This window comes from Ictidomys tridecemlineatus, chromosome 13 (assembly GCF_052094955.1).
Source record: "Ictidomys tridecemlineatus isolate mIctTri1 chromosome 13, mIctTri1.hap1, whole genome shotgun sequence".
Classification (NCBI taxonomy): Eukaryota; Metazoa; Chordata; class Mammalia; order Rodentia; family Sciuridae; genus Ictidomys; species Ictidomys tridecemlineatus.
Genome location: NC_135489.1, coordinates 10342140 through 10350756, shown reverse-complemented (window position 1 = coordinate 10350756; position 8617 = coordinate 10342140). Strand labels below are relative to the sequence as shown.

The window sequence follows — 8617 nt, the reverse complement described above, 5'->3', positions numbered from 1 at the left end:
ATGCTTTTCCAAAATAGAAGTGTGGCGGGTCATATGTTAATAGCATAATCTGACTAAACTGAAAGAAACCCTGCAGGGTAAAAACAGCTTTGGATCTGATGTTGAGAAGGAAGGAAACATTTTCACAATATCGGACAATTTGTCACTATTTCAGAAAAAAGAATTGATTGGAATGCATTGCAGACAAAATGTCATCAATGTAGAGACTCGGAGAACAATATTCAAACTCAACTGCGCAAATGCTAGCAACATAGAATTTTTTTAGGTCACTTCTCACTGTTGCTGCTTCTCATTTCCATTTCACCAGAGTGTGATCTTTCTTGAGCTGTAATATGAATTATATTTAAATTCTTTTAATAATAACAACTTCCAGCCCCTGAAGCCAAATGAACATTTTTTTTTAAATATAATTAAATGAGGAAAAATGTTTTGAAACCTGGGTACACTTTGAGCATTCCTCTAGAACATTTTTTTTTTTGGCTTAAATGTGCCTGTGAATCATCAGTAGGGAAATATTAAAATGCAGCAATATGAGCTGCTTTGAATATTTTGGTTCAGTGAAGCTGGCCCTATGACAAAGCACCATTCTGAAATGAAAGCCTTATGAAGAAAACTGCATAAGGTGAGTCTGAGGAATGTTTTGTTCAAAATTTGTCACTGTCCTCAAAAAGGTAAGGACTGAAGTTGAGAGTCAAGTTTCAGAAATATTTATAATAATTTGACAAAGTGATTTAATGTCTGGTCATTCCATCCGTAAAATATGGTTCCTATTCTATGCTGTGCTGTCCTGGCGGATGAGGGCTTTTTAGACATTCTTTTAAAAAGGAAAATGACTCTAGCAGTTTTAAGATAGAGAAAAATCCATAATTCAAGTTCATTTCAGTCAAAATTAATTAGAAAATTTAGGAGGAAGGAGCTTTTGAATTGGCTATTTAATTAATTCCAATGCATTACAACATTGTATTACTATCATTTTGTTATTGATTCCTAGTTGCATCTAGGGAAACTTTCAGATGTAGTTGGAAAATATGTCTGTTCTTCAGTGGTTGGGAATACATTGTGCTAACAAAGTCAATTCAGTCAAGTTGGCTACTAGTGCTGTTCAAACAGTCCACATCTTCATGGATATCTTCAATGTCTACTATCAATTAGAACAAAAAAGTTAAAATCTGCATATTATGAATTATATCTCTGCTATTAGGACATTCACAAACCAAAGCTAATATTACCAAGATAAGTTCAAACTCTGGTCAAAATAAAAGAAACACCAAGCAATAACAGAGGGATTCAGAGTAGAGCAAATACAGAGTGGGAATGCACCAGAGCAAAGGATTCCGTGTTTGGAGAACATGAATTCTCCATAATTGCTGCAAGTAAAGCTCTCTAAATGCAGAAGGAGACAGTATAATCCTCACACTAAACTTGCCTCTTCTCCAGAGGATGAGATGATTTCCATATTCCAAGGTTGTTCACTGTTCAAATGTCCTTGAAAAGACAGTTTGAAATAAAATCTGCCAGTGTATTGGTCTTTACATTTGCATGATAAAAATCAAAATTCCCAGTTAAATTTGGATTTCAAGTCAACAATGAATTCTTAGCATAAATATGTTTCCAGCAATCTGGGGGGTCATATTCATACTAAAACTTTTTCATGGGATATCTGAGCATCCTTAAATTTTATTTGCCAAATGTGGCTGTTATACTTGCTTGAAAATACAAAGAAATGCCAAAGGCCCACCACTAATTTTCTATCAGTGGTAAATTTTCCAAAGTCCTTTGCTTTTTATAACTTTATTCCCCAAGGGAAACCTGAGTTCCAAACCTGGGGAACATGCCATGATAGAAACATTTCTGTATCTCTGGTCATAGAAACCAGGAAGAATTCAGATAGATTAGAGACAAGAGAGAATCTCAGAGAGGAGACAATAGGGAAAGGAATCTCAAATTTCTATGGTAAACTCATATAACATTCTCAGTCAAGCCCCTATCTATGGATGCAGAAGAGTATAGACCCAAGCACCATATCAAAACTTAAATCACAAAAGTGAGGCTTAGCACATTCCCCAAAGAAGGTGAGACAGAGCTTTAAATCTGGCTCTAACTCAAATGATAGACTGTTAAAATAAATTTGCCAACACCTCCAAGTGTTGACAATAAAAATTTGAATCTACACAACATAATAGTCATAAAATCCAGGAAATAATCAAAAAACACCAAATAAATCAGAAATTTTAAATCTAAAAATAAAGTTATTTTTTTCATATTCTCAAGGGAAAATGCAATCAAAATATGCTAATATTCAATTATTTAGATGTTGTATTATCAGAGAAGGATCTCAAAGCTCCTATAACCATGATCTTTGAAGCAAAGAAGAATATAAGTAAAATAAATTAAGATAGGCAATCTCAATAGAAAAAAATAAAAAGAAACAAAACTATAGAACTGATAGCTAAATTTCCAATTTAAAATATTGATAAGTAGGCTTAATTGCATAATTGAATTTAAAAAAATTCAGAAACTTCAAATAGTTTAATGTAAATTTTGCACTATGAGGCGCAGAAGAATACAAAAGAGTAGAATAGAAAGAAAATAAAAAGAAATGCTGGGGATATGTTAAAATGCATAAGAAATTTGTAGTTGGAGTCCCCGAAGAATAAATGAGAGAATTTGGGCATAGTAGGATTTGAATAACAATGACTAAAATTTTCTAATACAGGGGAAAAATGGAAATTCAGATGAAGGCCAGTAAGGACAAATTTTGGGTAAACAAAGCCTAGATATATATTTTTTTTAATCATCAAAGTGTTGAGGTCTGAAGATTTAAAAAGTCAAATCTTGAAAGAAGCGAGAAGTTGAACAGAAGTGATATCAGAGGGAGTCTTGACCTGTGGTAAAAAGAGCAGGATAAAAATAGGAAATTATCAGGATAGACACAAAACATCATCCTGGCTTCTGAAGTCATCTGAAGTGTATGTTCCAATTTAGAGCACCAACAAAAAGCAAAATAATTCTAGCTTTGGGACTTGGGGTGTCAACTGTGATAAGTGGAAGCCTGGCAGTTGCCACACCATTCCTATCAAGAGGGGAAAGCAGGGCAAGCTGAAAAGGAACTGGATAAACTTACTCCCTGGGATCTATCAGGGAATTTGCTGGGAAGACTGCCATGCTGAAATCCAGAGGCGGGAAAGTCAGGAGACATAAAGCCCATGTCAGCCCGTCTCCAGGGGAAGCCAACCTGGTCAGATTACCAAGAACACAGAGTGGGTGGTGATCCCATTGAACTGCGGGGGCTGAGCAGGGCCACCTGAGAGGACATTCCCAGAAACATGAGTTTTGTGTGAATCCCCAAACTCTGTGTTTGCTCAATATGAATCCAAGTTCTTAGCACAAATACAACAAGGACACCATCATAGCTCTGGCAGGAGGAATCCAAGCAACACATGTAGAAAATAGGTAGTCCAGTCCCAAGAAGGTGAAGCACCAACCCCACTGCTTAGAAATGGGCTGTGCATGGTGACCTCTTTCCAAAGGGTGAAGGAGGGAGGGTGGGTGTCGTGGTGGTGGAATCCCACCACTAGGACCTTTTCAATGGCAAAACTGCCATTGATTTAATTGCAGTATATGGTTTCTGTTAGTAAACATTGTCTATGCTCCTGAACAAAATGTCATTTTCTCCTGTTCTTAGGAGTAACAGTCAGTTAAATTAATAATTTGATGAATAATATATAAAATGCTTTGATTTTTAAGTAATTTCTCTTAAAAAAAGAAAAAAACTAGTTTCTAATGATAATTAAATATTCTGTTTCTTCTTTCAGATATTTGTTCAGTTTCTTTTAAATGTTTTAAAGCTATACTATTAGAGTTTGTTTCTATTTAGACTTGTATCATAGTAATATATTGACATTTTTAAAAAGCAAATATACCTTTAAGTGTTGGTAACATTGCTTATCTTAAAATGTATCTGAATTTTACACAGTTGATAAGGATTTCATATAATCTTTTATTTATTTGTTTGTTTGTTTATTTATTTATTTATTGGTGTAAGAGATTGAACCCATAGCCATTTAATCACTGAGACACAACCCCATATCCCCAGATCTCAACTCTTTTTTTCCCCCACATCCCCATATTTCAATCTTTTTTTTTTTTTTTAATGCTTTATTTTGAGACCCAGTCGCGCTAAGTCCTTAGGGCTTCCCTAAATTGCTGAGATTGGTCTCAAATTTGTAATCATGCTGCCGCAGGCTCTGGGATTACAGGCATGCATCACTGAGTCTAGCTTTATGATCTGTTTTGGCATAATATACATATTTTTTCTTTAACAGAGTGCATAGCAAAATTTGTAAAGCAGAGTAATTTATTTGCAAACTATACCTCTTACAAGGGGCTAACATCCAGATTATATAAAGAATTCCCAAAACTGGAACAGTAAAAAGAAATGACCTAACTAAAAGTGGACAATAGATATAACTAAACACTTTTTTAAAGGAAGCATGCAAATATGCAAAAGGTAGATGAAAAAAAAATGTTCATTAACAGGAAAGTGGAAATCAACAGTACAATGAGATATCACAAACCAAAGGAAACAAGTACCACCAAGTCTGAAAAGTGTACCCCCGCACACAACTGGTGGATTCTATATTAGTACAAGAACTGTGGAAAACAGTGTGGAGCTTTCTCAGAAAATTAGAACTAGAACTACCACATGATTAAGCTGTCCTACTCTTAGGTATATACCCCAAGGAAACCCAATCAGTATGTCAGAGAAGCTGCACTCCTGCAGTGTTCATGGCAGCCAAGAAATGGAGACAATCAAAGTGTCCATCAATGGAAGAACAGATAAAGAAAATTAGATATGTATATACTTTGGAATATTATTTTGCCCTATAAAGGATGATGTCCAATCAATTGCATGGATGGAACTTGAGACCAATGTACTATGTAAAATAAGCCTCACACACAAAAAGTGCACATGATCTCATTTATTCAAAATGTCAATCTTATATAGAAGTTGAGAATAGAATGGAAGCTGCCAGAGACTGCAGAGAGTGTGGGAGGGAGGGTTTGGCAGAGGTTGATCAATGGGTACAAAGTGACAGACAGGAATAAGAAGTTTTGGTGTGCTAATGCAGAGAGGGTGACTATGGACAATGATAAGGTGTTGCAATTTTTTTTTAACTATAGAAAAAAGAGTTAAAGATGTTGGATTACAAACTTAATATCAGTTCTCTTACATTTCAAATGTTTTGTGAGAAAACTACCTTTGTGAATCTTAGGAGAAGTGTAAGAGATTTGCGTTTTCAGCTCACTTCCCAGATTTATCTGGTGCTATTGAATCATCGACCCTTTGGAAAATAATTAGTGAACAAAATTGCTACGGAGAAGAACTCTACTACCTGTCCGTGTTGTTCCCCTTCAGATTCCAGTCCGTCCAGTAAAGCAAAATGTCTGGACAATTTGGTTCATTTCTTCTCATCTCAGCGATGCCACCGCATCTGTGGCGAATCTGCTGCTCCGTAGAGGCGCAGGCGGCTCTGCATCTCTCAGGGATGGAAGCTGCAGTTGGCAGGTACCCAGCCCCAAAAGGTTTGCCCTTCTGTGAAATTTAATTCATTTAAGCTTCTCTGCTTCTGCAGAAAAATAATGGCTTTTAGAAAGTTGGGAATTTGGATTTTTTATTTCCCTGTGGCATAATTTTAAATTTAAAAAAAATCTACATCTTTTTAAAAAGTGGGAAATTACCTAATTTGAATGATTTGAAAATAATTTAAATTTAAATTTAATTAATAATTGGGTGAATTTCAATATGTATCTGTACCTTAGATATTATAAAATATGATTTTAGATGACTTTAATTATATTAGAAAAGTTTATATTAATTATATTAGAAAAGTTTATATTAAATACAAACAAAATGGTTAAACAGTTTAAAATATACCTCAAAGACTTTTCTATTAAAATATATACTTTTCTATTCAAATATATTATAATTTAAAGTACATTTTGAGATATATTCTGGGCTTTTACCTATCCAAAGATTTTCCTCAAATTAATCTCTGGAATTATTATATTTATGTAAATTAAAATTTGCATTTTAGTTTTAATGGTAATTTAACATAATCATGTGAGTGAATATAATAACATATTAACATAGTGTCCAGATTGTTTTGCTCTTAATTTGGGAAAAAATATTTGCATACTTTATAAAAAATAATTAGTACACTGCTTCAGGATATAAGCTTTCAATGGTTTATTATTAATAATGAAATGTCAAATGTATTCACATATGAAAAGATTTGAAAAGCTTTGTAATGTTGTCAATCTTCATTTTTTATTTTATAAATTTTTTAAAAAAAATTCTCCATTTTCTCTTACTAGATTATTCAAAATGAAGTTTTTAAAATTTAGATTATAGTTTTAAAATTTATTGATGAGACAGTTTTTTAATAGAGAAAAAAGTATGCTGAGGCAAATTTCCTAAGAGCAGATAACAAATTAAGACCCTTGAAAGCCAATTTAAGCCAATTTAACCATTTAAACTAGAGATCAGCTGCTGTGACTTTTGCATCACTTGACCATCCTCCAGTTTTGGAAATAATGTTTTGAAGGACAGTAGCTGCCCCACACATTCATGTTTTGTATAGCTCCTATTCTGCTATTAATGGTAAAGTTAAGTAGTTACAACAGAGACCTTAAGTATTGCAGAAACTAAAGCAGTTTCTAATTTTCCCTTTTCAGAAAAATAAAATAAAATAAAAAGTTTCTGACCTCCAGCTCTTCCTTTTCACATTTAAAAAATAGACATTTGATCCATGTTTTTGCCCTATGTATTCTTACTTCAGGGCTTTTGTTTTCCTTTCACAGAGAATAGGGTTATTTAATAAAAGGGTGGAAATAGGATTCTGTATGTCTAAAAAATTTATTGTATTATTTTTTCTTACTTAAGATCCCCAATTATTTTATGAAATATATTATCAGACACTTTGAGTCTTTATGCTGACATAATTAAATAATCTGTGTTGCACTTTTTATTATAAAATATTTAATGTGAGGTACGCCAGATATACCTAAGCGTAGTATTATCTCCTTTGAACTTCTTCCCGGATTCTGTGTGTGTCTGGCTGACTGTCAACTAGAGATTTACCACTACTTTAATAGCACCACTCCATCTTCAGCCTTAACTTTTAATCACATCTGATGCTAAAGACATTTTGATTATCCCTTACCAAAATAATGAAGCAAAACCCAAGGAGACAGAAAATAAATTCTCAAAGATGCTTTTCCTGGATTTGTAAATGTTACAGAACGTTCTTGTGAGATTGTGTAAAACACAGTCTCCCTCATACAACCTAATTAATGACCAAAGTTGCATAACAGAGAATTTAAATGTGCTACAGCTGTGGTCTGAAGGGTTCCTCAAAGGCACAAGTGTGAAAGGCTTTGTCCTTTTGAGAGGAGGTAGGACTTTAAGAGATGGGTTTAGTAGAAGGAAATTACATCATTGGGGTATGTACTTGAAAGACACCTCAGCCTCTTCTTTACCCTTCTTTGCGTCCCAGTTTCCTGGAGGTGAACAGGCTGACTGGACCGAGTGCTTCTGCCCTGGTATGCTACCACAGGCCCAAAGCAACAGCACCCAGGAGCCATAGTTTGAAATCTTTAAAAATGTGAGTCAGTGCAAATCTTTTCTCCGTATAAGTTGGTGATCTCAGGTAGTTTGTTCATAGTGATGGAGAACAGACTTCAAACTTTAATATGATTGAGTCCATCTCAATATAATCTGTATTTCTAGGGAGCTGTTCTCTGTAATTCTGAAGTCTATAACTTACAGCAAACCTGTGCATATTATTTATTATTTTTCATGTAATAGAAATGATTGCATGATAACAAAGTAACCTTTTTTTTTCTATAGTGTGAACAAATAAAGCTTGCCTGAATCTCTCAGTGCTCTTCCAAAATGCTTTCACCTGCTAAAACAATTCATGTACCATGATAATTATATTTATGTCCATTGATGTAGTTTATTGATGTAATTCCAAAAACTAGGAAAACATCTCAGATGCTCTCAAGAGAGACCACTAGTTAGGTTACAACAGGGACTAGGCTTACAAATTATAGTCTCAAGGTGCCTGGGAGACTGGGTTTTTATCTTCCTAGGTGATTGATTTCAAAGAAGAATGAAGCCCAGAAACCTGGAGACTGGCTCCTATGGAGATTTTATTCACACGCCAACGGGTTGCAGGAAGGAGATCTTTTTAGGGAAGGCACGGATGGATGTTCCTTTCTCCATAATGAGCAGGAAAAACAAATTCATTTTCCTTAGCTCTCACATGTGCAAAATCCAGCCACTCATCCAGAAAAAATCCCCCCTGGTTTCCATCATATCACCACAGTGGCAGAGGTCGGAGGCAAGGAGAAATGCTTACAATTTGCTGAAACATAATTAATAAAGAAATCAGTCTCTGATCCAGAACATATTGTGTGTACATTAAGGAAAAAAATTTATAAAGATCAATATTAAATAGCAATATAAAATGTACTGACAGATTTGAAAAACAATTATTATTTTTTATATGAGATAATATATTCAAAAGTGAGGAGGTGGGTATAGAGGAAG

The 8617-nt window shown here is 34.2% G+C and overlaps 1 long non-coding RNA gene across 1 annotated transcript; it reads left to right on the top strand.

The window, feature by feature from the left end:
• Positions 1 to 374: 374 nt before the first annotated feature.
• LOC144370101 (uncharacterized) lies at positions 375 to 7707 on the top strand. Its single transcript, XR_013430041.1, has 3 exons — positions 375 to 622; positions 5420 to 5569; positions 7560 to 7707. It is a non-coding gene; the product is annotated as an uncharacterized LOC144370101 (long non-coding RNA).
• The last annotated feature ends 910 nt before the right edge of the window (positions 7708 to 8617 follow it).